Raw genomic sequence first — 12,056 nt, forward strand, 5'->3', positions numbered from 1 at the left:
ATAATTTCCCCAATAAATACAGATTTGGTTCCATTATTTTTACATTTAGTATTTTAAATAAGCCTGATATCAGACTAAATTTTCTTCTCTTAACTTTTTTTTTTAAATTGTATATTTATGGGATTTTCTTCTATTTATTTTGACTCAAAAATCTTTTTCTGATATGTGTCTCAGTCTCTGATTTTTCCCTGGATTTTTATGGCAACTTTCAATCTGCATACAGTGTTCCCCTTTTCAGGAGGAGGATGTTTTATTCAATTAAGTGTTTGAATATTACTTTCTTCTTCAGCTGCAGATATAATTCTTGGTTTGGTTTACTTAGCTATGTTTCTTATGTCTCTCATCATCTTTCACAGCATTTTCATTTTCTTCTCCTTTTTCCTCTGTAATTTTGCAGACTCTCAGATTTGTCCTCATCACTAATTTAACTTCCTTCATGTTAATTCCACCCTTTCTTGCCTGCAAAATGTATTTTAAATCTGTTACCAAATCTTTACAGTTTTAGGCAGTCTTTTCCTTCATATGTTCATTCCTGCCCACCCCCTCCCCCACACACACACACTTTTTTTCTAAATTGAGACAAAACATGAAATTCACCATTTAAGGGTTCTGCCGCGGAGACACGTGAAGGTCGGTGACTTGGTGCGGAGTTTGTCTCGGCACGCGTGGCCGCGCTGGGATGGCGTCCTCCTCGTCTTCCTCCGCAGCGGGTTTGGGCTCGGTCGACCCGCAGCTGCAGCATTGCACGGAGGTAGAGACTCAGAAGCAGCGCTTCCAGCAGCTGGTGCACCAGATGACGGAACTTTGTTGGGAAATGTGCATGGACAAGCCTGGGCCAAAGTTGGACAGTCGGGCTGAGGCTTGTTTTGTGAACTGCGTTGAGCGCTTCATTGATACAAGCCAATTCATCTAGAATCGACTGGAACAGACCCAGAAATCCAAGCCAGTCTTCTCAGAAAGCCTTTCTGACTGACCTGAGTATTACCTCTCTGGAAAAGGAAGGTAGTTCAAGAAATGAAGAGCAGTTGATGGGATGGTTGAAGAAAAGGCTGTGGGGGGATCGGCTCCCACCTTTGTCACTCTTGGGACATCCTGTCATCTGAGAATGAATAAAGACCGATTTTTGTGTGTGGGGGTGGTTTGAGGGTCAAATGTGTTTGGGGTTGTGTTTTTTAATGCTAATCTTGGGAAAACAATTGACAGATGAATGGAAAACTCTACTAGGTGTATGTTACTGTATGTGGGACGATGCTTTCCTCATAGTCCCATTAACTGCTTCCTATAATTTTAATAGTGGAACTGCTCTATAATTTGATATGTGGGACCACATAGGTAATAATCTGTTATTTGTGTGGATTCCTTTCAGATTTCTGGAGAGATCGATATACATCTTTGTGTCTCTCAGAAAGGGCAGCAGTGGGGGAAAGAGTAATTTGGTACTTGACTGTAGGCCTCCTTATCTAGTGTTTGATTATCAGTGCTGGAAAAAAAATGTATGGAGTATTCATACAGTACATTTCACTTTTCTAGATTATCTCCCTCCCTTATACTGTGATTCACTTAAATTTCTATATATAAAGTACAGTCTTGAGCTAGTACAGGTAGCCTGAGAGTCTAGAGGACTTTAGTTAAAGGAATCTAGCCAGCGAACATAATTCTCATACTAAACTGCCACAAGGAAGACGTTAACTTACCCTGTATGTCAGGGTCCAAAAAAATTTAAAGATGTGCCTAAATGAAAAAATAAGTTATAAAGATTTAGGCCAGTCAAAAACTAACAGCAGTTTCAGGTAGAGGTGCATGCCTAACGTAAACCAGCATAGTTTCCATTTACTGCGTTCTTTTCATCACTGAAATAAAAACTTCTACAAGATTCAAAAAAAAAAATTCACCGATTAAAGTAAGTGTACAATTCACTAGTTCTTAGTATTTTCACAACCAATATTGCTATCTAATTCCAGAACATTTTTGTCACGCCCCCACAAAGAAATCTTGTATATGTTAGCTGTTACTCCCTATTTTCCCCTCCCCAACATCCCCTGGCATCCACTAATCTACTTTCTGTCTATATGGATTTGCTCATTCTGGACATTTCATATACATGGAATTATACAATATATGACCGTTTGCTATTGGCTTGAAATATTTCTCCGTTTAATAGTGTCAGTTTTTCGGACTTCCCTGGTGGTACAGTGGTTAAGAATCCGCCTGCCAATGCAGGGGACACGGGCTCGAGCCCTGGTCTGGGAAGATCTCACATGCCGCGGAGCAACTAAGCCTGCGCGCCAAAACTACTGAGCCTGCGCTCTAGAGCCCAAGAGCCACAACTACTGAAGCCCATGCACTTAGAGCCCGTGCTCCTCAACAAGAGAAGCCAGCACAATGAGAAGCCCGCGCACCACAACAAAGAGTAGCCCCTGCTCGCCACAGCTAGAGAAAACTCGCGCGCGGCAACGAAGACCCAGCGCAGCCAAAAATAAAAATACAAATAAATAAATAAATAAATTTATTTATTTATTTAAAAAAATAGTGTCAGGTTTTTTCATTTTAATTCTGTTAGTTTTTCTTTATGTATTTGGGACTTGCTTATACTGCATTTGTCTTTTAAGTCATATAGGAGAAAAACTGACTTACAAACAAAAATACATTTATACTGTCTTTTGTATTTACTTATGTAGTTACCTTTAGTACTTTTTTCATGTGGATTTAAGTTACTGTCTGGTGTTCACCATTCCATCTTGAAAAAAATCTCTTTAGTATTTTCTGTGGGTCAGTTTGCTAGCAGTGGAGTCTTTCAACTGTTGTTTATCTGAGAATGTCTTCATCTCTCCTTCATTTCTGAAGGGTAGTTTTGCTAGGTACAGAATACTTGGTAGGCAGGTTCTTTTCCTCAGCTCTTTGCATATGTCATTGCAATGCCTTCTGGCCTCTATGGTTTCTGATGAAAAATCAGCAATTAGTTTTATTGAAGATTCTTTGTACATGATAACTCCGCTCTTGCTGCTTTAACACTGTCTTTGTCATTTGATGGTTTATGATGTATGTAGATGTGGCTCTCTTTGACTGTATCATGCTTGGACTTCCTTGAGCTTTTGGGATGTGCAGATTAACAGCAGTCATCAAATTTGTGAAATTTTAGGCCATTATTTCTCCAAATACTCCTTCAGTCTCTTTTTCTGTCTCTTCATCTGGAACTCCCATTATGTGTATAATAGGATGCTTGAAGGTGTCCCATAGGACTCTGAGATTCTGTTAATTTCTCTTCATTCTTTTTTCTTTCTGTTTCTCACACTGGATAATCTCAATTGGCCTATCTTCAAGTTCACTGACTCATACTTCTGCCTGTTCAAATCTGATACTGAGCTTTCTCCAGTCAATTTTTTATTTTAGTTATTGTACTTTTCAACTACAGATCTTCTATTTGGTTCTTTTTTGTAATTTCTCTTTATTGATATTCTCTATTTGGTAAGACACTGTTCTTATACTTCTTTTTTTTTTTTTTAAACATCTTTATTGAAGTATAATTGCTTCACAATTGTGTGTTAGTTTCTGCTTTATAACAAAGTGAATCAGCTACAGATATACACACGTTTCCATATCTCCTCCCTTCCGCATCTCCCTCCCTCCCACCCTCCCCATCCCACCCCCCCCCAAGGTGGTCACAAAGCACCGTGCTGATCTCCCTGTGCTATGCGGCTGCTTCCCACTAGCTATCTATTTTACATTTGGTAGTGTATATATGTCCATGACACTCTCTCATCCTGTCGCATCTCACCCCTCCCCCTCCCCATATCCTCAAGTCCATTCTTTAGTAGGTCTGTGTCTTTATTCCCATCTTGCCACTAGGTTCTTCATGGCCCTTTTTTTTTCCCTTAGATTCCATATATATGTGTTAGCATACTGTATTTTTTTTTCTCTTTCTGACTTACTTCACTCTGTATGACAGACTCTAACTCCATCCACCTCATTACAAATACCTCCATTTCATTTCTTTTTATGGCTGAGTAATATTCCACTGTATATATGTGCCACATCTTCTTTATCCATTCATCCGATGATGGACACTTAGGTTGCTTCCATGTCCTGGCTATTGTAAATAGAGCTGCAATGAACATTTTGGTACATGACTCTTTTTGAATTATGGTTTTCTCAGGGTATATGCCCAGAAGTGGGATTGCTGGGTCGTATGGTAGTTCTATTTGTAGTTTTTTAAGGAACCTCCATACTGTCCTCCATAGTGGCTGTATCAATTTACATTCCCACCAACAGTGCAAGAGTGCTCCCTTTTCTCCACACCCTCTCCAGCATTTATTGTTTCTAGATTTTTTGATGATGGCCATTCTGACCGGTGTGAGATGATACCTCATTGTAGTTTTGATTTGCATTTCTCTAATGATTAATGATGTTGAGCATGCTTTCATGTGTCTGTTGGCCATCTGTATATCTTCTTTGGAGAAATGTCTATTTAGGTCTTCTGCCCATTTTTGGATTGGGTTGTTTGTTTTTTTGTTATTGAGCTGCATGAGCTGCTTGTAAATCTCGGAGATTAATCCTTTGTCAGTTGCTTCATTTGCAAATATTTTCTCCCATTCTGAGGGTTGTCTTTTGGTCTTGTTTATGGTTTCCTTTGCTGTGCAAAAGCTTTTAAGTTTCATTAGGTCCCATTTGTTTATTTGTGTTCTTATTTCCATTTCTCTAGGATCTGGGTCAAAAAGGATCTTGCTGTGATTTATGTCATAGAGTGTTCTGCCTATGTTTTCCTCTAAGAGTTTGATAGTGTCTGGCCTTACACTTAGGTCTTTAATCCATTTTGAGTTTATTTTTGTGTATGGTGTCAGGGAGTGTTCTAATTTCATACTTTTACATGTACCTGTCCAATTTTCCCAGCACCACTTATTAAAGAGGCTGTCTTTTCTCCACTGTATATGCTTGCCTCCTTTATCAAAGATAAGGTGACCATATGTGCGTGGGTTTATCTCTGGGCTTTCTATCCTGTTCCATTGATCTATATTTCTGTTTTTGTGCCAGTACCAAACTGTCTTGATTCCTGTAGCTTTGTAATATAGTCTGAAGTCAGGGAGCCTGATTCCTCCAGCTCCATTTTTCGTTCTCAAGATTGCTTTGGCTATTCGGGGTCTTTTGTGTCTCCATAGAAATTGTGAAATTTTTGGTTCTAGCTCTGTGAAAAATGCCAGTGGTAGTTTGATAGGGATTGCATTGAATCTGTAGATTTCTTTGGGTAGTAGAGTCATTTTCACAATGTTGATTCTTCCAATCCAAGAACATGGTATATCTCTCCATCTATTTGTATCATCTTTAATTTCTTTCATCAGTGTCCTATAATTTTCGGCATACAGGTCTTTTGTCTCCTTAGGTAGGTTTATTCCTAGATATTTTATTCTTTTTGTTGCAATGGTAAACGGGAGTGTTCTCTTAATTTCACTTTCAGATTTTTCATCATTAGTATATAGGAAGGCAAGAGATTTCTGTGCATTAATTTTGTATCCTGCTACTTTACCAAATTCATTGATTAGCTCTAGTAGTTTTCTGGTGCCAGTTTTAGGATTCTCTATGTATAGTATCATGTCATCTGCAAACAGTGACAGCTTTACTTCTTCTTTTCCGATTTGGATTCCTTTTATTTCTTTCTCTTCTCTGATTGCTGTGGCTAAAACTTCCAAAACTATGTTGAATAATAGTGGTGAGAGTGGGCAACCTTGTCTTGTTCCTGATCTTAGTGGAAATGGTTTCAGTTTCTCACCATTGAGGACAATGTTGGCTGTGGGTTTGTCATATATGGCCTTTATTATGTTGAGGAAAGTTCCCTCTATGCCTACTTTCTGCAGGGCTTTTATCATAAATGGGTGTTGAATTTTGTCGAAAGCTTTCTCTGCATCTATTGAGATGATCATATGGTTTTTCTCCTTCAATTTGTTAATATGATGTATTCACGTTGATTGATTTGCGTATATTGAAGAATCCTTGCATTCCTGGAATAAACCCCACTTGATCATGGTGTATGATCCTTTTAATGTGCTGTTGGATTCTGTTTGCTAGTATTTTGTTGAGGATTTTTGCATCTGTGTTCATCAGTGATATTGGCCTGTAGTTTTCTTTCTTTGTGACATCTTTGTCTGGTTTTGGTATCAGGGTGATGGTGGCCTCGTAGAATGAGTTGGGGAGTGTTCCTCCCTCTGCAATATTTTGGAAGAGTTTGAGAAGGATAGGTGTTAGCTCTTCTCTAAATGTTTGATAGAATTCGCCTGTGAAGCCATCTGGTCCTGGGCTTTTGTTTGTTGGAAGATTTTTAATCACAGTTTCAATTTCAGTGCTTGTGATCGGTCTGTTCATATTTTCTATTTCTTCCTGGTTCAGTCTCGGTGGGTTGTGCATTTCTAAGCATCTGTCCATTTCTTCCAGGTTGTCCATTTTATTGGCATAGAGTTGCTTGTAGTAATCTCTCATGATCGTTTGTATTTCTGCAGTGTCAGTGGTTACTTCTCCTTTTTCATTTCTAATTCTATTGATTTGAGTCTTCTCCCTTTTTCTCTTGATGAGTCTGGCTAATGGTTTATCAATTTTGTTTATCTTCTTGAAGAACCAGCTTTTAGTTTCATTGATTTTTGCTATTGTTTCCTTCATTTCTTTTTCATTTATTTCTGATCTGATCTTTATGATTTCTTTCCTTCTGCTAGCTTTGGGGTTTTTTTGTTCTTCTTTCTCTAATTGCTTTAGGTGCAAGGTTAGGTTGTTTATTCGAGATGTTTCCTGTTTCTTGATGTAGGCTTCTATTGCTATAAACTTCCCTCTTAGCACTGCTTTTGCTGCGTCCCATAGGTTTTGGGTCGTCGTGTCTCCATTGTCATTTGTTTCTAGGTATTTTTTGATTTCCCCTTTGATTTCTTCAGTGATCACTTCGTTAATAAGTAGTGTATTGTGTAGCCTCCATGTGTTTGTATTTTTTACAGACCTTTTCCTGTAATTGATATCTAGTCTCATAGCGTTGTGGTCAGAAAAGATACTTGATACGATTTCAATTTTCTTAAATTTACCAAGGCTTGTTTTGTGACCCAAGATATGATCTATCCTGGAGAATGTTCCATGAGCACTTGAGAAAAATGTGTATTCTGTTGTTTTTGGGTGGAATGTCCTATAAATATCAATTAAGTCCATCTTGTTTAATGTATCATTTAAAGCTCGTGTTTCCTTATTTATTTTCATTTTGGATGATCTGTCCATTGGTGAAAGTGGGGTGTTAAAGTCCCCTACTATGATTGTGTTGCTGTCGATTTCCCCTTTTATGGCTGTTAGTATTTGCCTTATGTACTGAGGTGCTCCTATGTTGGGTGCATAAATGTTTACAATTGTTATATCTTCTTCTTGGATCGATCCCTTGATCATTATATAGTGTCCTTCTTTGTCTCTTGTAATAGTCTTTATTTTAAAGTCTATTTTGTCTGATATGAGAATTGCTACTCCAGCTTTCTTTTGATTTCCATTTGCATGGAATATCTTTTTCCATCCCCTCACTTTCAGTCTGTATGTGTCTCTAGGTCTGAAGTGGGTCTCTTGTAGACAGCATATATATGGGTCTTGCTTTTGTATCCATTCAGCCAGTCTGTGTCTTTTGGTGGGAGCATTTAATCCATTTATATTTAAGGTAATTATTGATATGTATGTTCCTATTCCCATTTTCTTAAATAGTTTATGTTTGTTATTGTAGGTGTTTTCCTTCTCTTGTGTTTCTTGCCTAGAGAAGTTCCTTTAGCATTTGTTGTAAAGCTGGTTTGGTGGTGCTGAACTCTCTCAGCTTTTGCTTGTCTGTAAAGGTTTTCATTTCTCCATCGAATCTGAATGAGATCCTTGCTGGGTAGAGTAACCTTGGTTGTAGGTTTTTCTCCTTCATGACTTTAAGTATATCCTGCCACTCCCTTCTGGCTTGCAGAGTTTCTGCTGAAAGATCAGATGTTAACCTTATGGGGATTCCCTTGTGTGTTATTTGTTGTTTTTCCCTTGCTGCTCTTAATATGCTTTCTTTATATTTAATTTTTGATAGTTTGATTAATATGTGTCTTGGCATGTTTCTCCTTGGATTTATCCTGTATGGGACTCTCTGTGCTTCCAGGACTTGATTAACTATTTCCTTTCCCATATTAGGGAAGTTTTCAACTATAATCTCTTCAAATATTTTCTCAGTCCCTTTCTTTTTCTCTTCTTCTTCTGGGACCCCTATAATTCGAATGTTGGTGCGTTTAATGTTGTCCCAGAGGTCTCTGAGACTGTCCTCAGTTCTTTTCATTCTTTTTTCTTTATTCTGCTCTGCAGTAGTTATTTCCACTATTTTATCTTCCAGGTCACTTATCCGTTCTTCTGCCTCAGTTATTCTGCTATTGATCCCGTCTAGAGTATTTTTAATTTCATTTATTGTGTTTTTCATCGTTGCTTGGTTCCTCTCTAGTTCTTCTACGTCCTTGTTAAATGTTTCTTGCATTTTGTCTATTCTATTTCCAAGATTTTGGATCATCTTTACTATCATTATTCTGAATTCTTTTTCAGGTAGACTGCCTATTTCCTCTTCATCTGTTAGGTCTGGTGTGTTTTGACCCTGCTCCTTCACCTGCTGTGTGGTTTTTTGTCTTCTCATTTTGCTTATCTTACTGTGTTTGGGGTCTCCTTTTCACAGGCTGCAGGTTCGTAGTTCCCGTTGCTTTTGGTATCTGTCCCCAGTGGCTAAGGTTGGTTCAGTGGGTTGTGTAGGCTTCCTGGTGGAGGGGACTAGTGCCTGTGTTCTGGTGGATGAGGTTGGATTTTGTCTTTCTGGTGGGCACGTCCACGTCTGGTGGTGTGTTTTGGGGTGTCTGTGGCCTTATTATGATTTTAGGCAGCCTCTCTGCTAATGGATGGGGCTGTATTCCTGTCTTGCTAGTTGTTTGGCATAGGGTGTCCAGCACTGTAGCTTGCTGGTCGTTGAGTTAAGCTGGGTCTTGATGTTGAGATGGAGGTCTCTGAGAGATTTTCACCGTTTGATGTTACGTGGAGAAGGGAGGTCTCTTGTGGACCAGTGTCCTGAAGTTGGCTCTCCCACCTCAGAGGCACAGCCCTGATGCCTGGCTGGAGCACCAAGAGCCTTTCGTCCACATGGCTCAGAATAAAAAGGAGAAAAAAATAGAAAGAAAGAAAGAAAGAGGATAAAATAAAATAAAATAAAGCTATTATAATAAAAAATAAGAAAAAAAATTAAGAATAAATGTATTCAGAAAAAAAATTTTTTTTAATTTTTAAAAATAGATTTATTAATTTTTTGTAGTAAAAAATAAGAAAAAAATTATTAAGAAAAAAATTTATTAAGAAAAAATGTTTAATTTTTTAAAATAAAAAATATGAAAAAACTTATTAAAATTTTTTTTTAATTTCTAAAAATAGAAAATAAGGGAAAAAATATTAAGAAAACATTTATTAGGAAAAAAAATTTTTTTGAGTGAACAAAAAAACAAAGAAAAAAAACATGGACGGACCTAACCCTAGGACTAATGGTGAAAGCAAAGCTATACAGACAAAATCTCACCCAGAAGCATACACATATACACTCACAAAAAAAGGAAAAGGGGAAAAATTAATATATTCTGCTCCCAAAGTCCACCTCTTGAATTTGGGATGATTCGTTGTCTATTCAGGTATTCAACAGATGCAGGCACATCAAGTTGTTTGTGGAGCTTTAACCCACTGCTTCTGAGGCTGCTGGGAGAGACTTCCCTTTCTCTTCTTTGTTCGTACAGCTCCCGGAGTTCAGCTTTGGATTTGGACCCGCCTCTGCGTGTAGGTCGCCTGAGGGCGTCTGTTCCCCGCCCAGACAGGACGGGGTTAAAGAAGCAGCTGCTTCGGGAGCTCTGGCTCACTCAGGCCGGGGGGAGGGAGCGGTATGGAGGAGGCGGGGCAAGCCTGCGGCAGCAGAGGCCGGCGTGACGTTGCAGCAGCCTGAGGCGCGCCGTGCGTTCTCCCGGCGAAGTTGTCCCTGGATCACGGGACCCTGGCAGTGGCGAGCTGCACAGGCTCCCGGGAGGGGCGGTGTGTAGAGTGACCTGTGCTCGCACACAGGCTTCTTGGTGGCGGCAGCAGCAGCCTTAGCGTCTCCCGCCCGTCTCTGGGGTCCACGCTGATAACCGCGGCTCACGCCCATCTCTGGGGTCCGCGCTGTTAGCCACGGCTCGCGCCCGCCTCTGGGGTCCGCGCTTATAGCCGCGGCTCGCGCCCGTCTCTGGAGCTCGTTTAGGCGGCGCTCTGAATCCCCTCTCCTTGCGCGCCACGAAACAAAGAGGCAAGAAAAAGTCTCTTGCCTCTTTGGCAGCTGCAGACTTTTTCCCGGACTCCCTCTCGGCTAGCACCGAAGCCCGAGCCTCAGCTCCCAGCCCCCACCCGCCCCAGCGGCTGAGCAGACAAGCCTCTCGGGCTGGTGAGTGCCACTCAGCACCGCTCCTCCGTGCGGGAATCTCTCCGCTTTGCCCTCCGCACCCCTGTGGCTGCGCTCTCCTCCGTGGCTCCGAAGCTTCCCCCCTCTGCCACCCACAGTCTCTGCCCGTGAAGGGGCTTCCTAGTGTGTGGAAACCTTTCCTCCTTCACAGCTCCCTCCCACTGGTGCAGGTCCTGTCCCTATTCTTTTGTCTCTGTTTTTTCTTTTTTCTTTTGCCCTACCCAAGTACGTGGGGAGTCTCTTGCCTTTTGGGAGTTCTGACGTCTTCTGCCAGCGTTCAGTGGGTGTTCTGTAGGAGCAGTTCCACGTGTAGATGTATTTCTACTGTATCTGTGGGAAGGAAGGTGATCTCCTCGTCTTACTCTTCCGCCATCTTGCCCCTCTCCCTATACTTCTTTAGACATGGTTTCATTTAGTTCTTTGAACATATTTTAAATAGCTATTTTAACATCTTCATTTAGTAAGTCCAATGTCTGAGATTCCTCACAGACAGTTTCTAAACTTTTGTATGGTCCATATATTTTGTTTTTACTTTGAATTTCCATATCTTGTAACTTTTTGTTGAAAACTCGACATCTTAAAAAATATAATGTGACAACCCTGGAAATCAGAGTCTACTACCTCCCTACAGTTTCCTGCTGTTGCTTTACGCTGTTTTTTTTTTTAAGTAACTTTTCTGAACAAATTCTATGAAGTCTACTGAAGCTGCCACTCAACTAGCTTAGTGGTCAGCTAATGCCTAGATGGAGGTATCCTTAAACATCTAGAAACAATAAATCTCCCAGTCTTTGCCGAGGGACTACGTGCACATAGCCATCAATGCTGAGGGCAGGGAGTTATCAATTCTGCCTTAGCCTTCCCTTTCTTCTTGCCCAGAGCCTCAAGGGCAGCCAAAGGTAAAGGGTAGGCCCCTCTCAGATCTTTCCTGAGCATGCACTCAGGCCTGTGCACACTTGTGGTCTTCTAGAGTCCTAGGAATATATCAATGCTTTTCAAAATATCTATGGACATCTCATCCTCAGTTTTTCCGTTAAAGCTTTTGGTTAGTCTATTGTTTGTCTAAAGTGTTATCCACTGCCTCCTGCATTGTGACATTAAAACAGTTGCCTGGGGACTTCCCTGGTGGTCTAGGGGGTAAGACTCCGGGCTCCCAATGCAGGGGCCCCGGGATCGATCCCTGGTCAGGGAACTAGGTCCTGCAACTAAGGAGTCCGCATGCCGCAACGAAGATCCTGAGTGGTGCAACTAAGACCCGGCGCAGCCAAAATAAATAAATAAAATAAATAAATATTTAAGAAACTAAAATAAAACACTTGCCTGTAAGTGTTTTTTGACAAACACCTCACACATAGACACAGAGGCTCATACGCACTGGATAGCTCTGGGTAAGGTCAAATAAAGATAAGCCTTTTGAGTGGAGTCTTCCAGAGAGCCATCAGACAGATCAAATACTGACAATTCTTTGGGAATGAAATTGTGAAAGAGGTCCAGCTCTGTTCTGCTCCCTCCAGTCCTGGGAATGCAGGCTGATATTTTTCAAGGTTATCACTGAGCTGAGTGTGGCAATGAGAATAGGGCAAGGTAAAAT

General features: G+C 40.5%; 1 pseudogene across 1 annotated transcript; it reads left to right on the forward strand.

Annotated features, from left to right (window-relative positions):
• Positions 1–545: 545 nt before the first annotated feature.
• On the forward strand, positions 546–2,517 carry LOC309622023 (mitochondrial import inner membrane translocase subunit Tim8 A pseudogene; annotated as a pseudogene). Its single transcript has one exon. The product of its transcript is annotated as a mitochondrial import inner membrane translocase subunit Tim8 A pseudogene (transcript).
• The last annotated feature ends 9,539 nt before the right edge of the window (positions 2,518–12,056 follow it).

Source organism: Balaenoptera borealis (assembly GCF_965194805.1).
Source record: "Balaenoptera borealis genome assembly, contig: HAP1_SCAFFOLD_1415, whole genome shotgun sequence".
Lineage (NCBI taxonomy): Eukaryota > Metazoa > Chordata > Mammalia > Artiodactyla > Balaenopteridae > Balaenoptera > Balaenoptera borealis.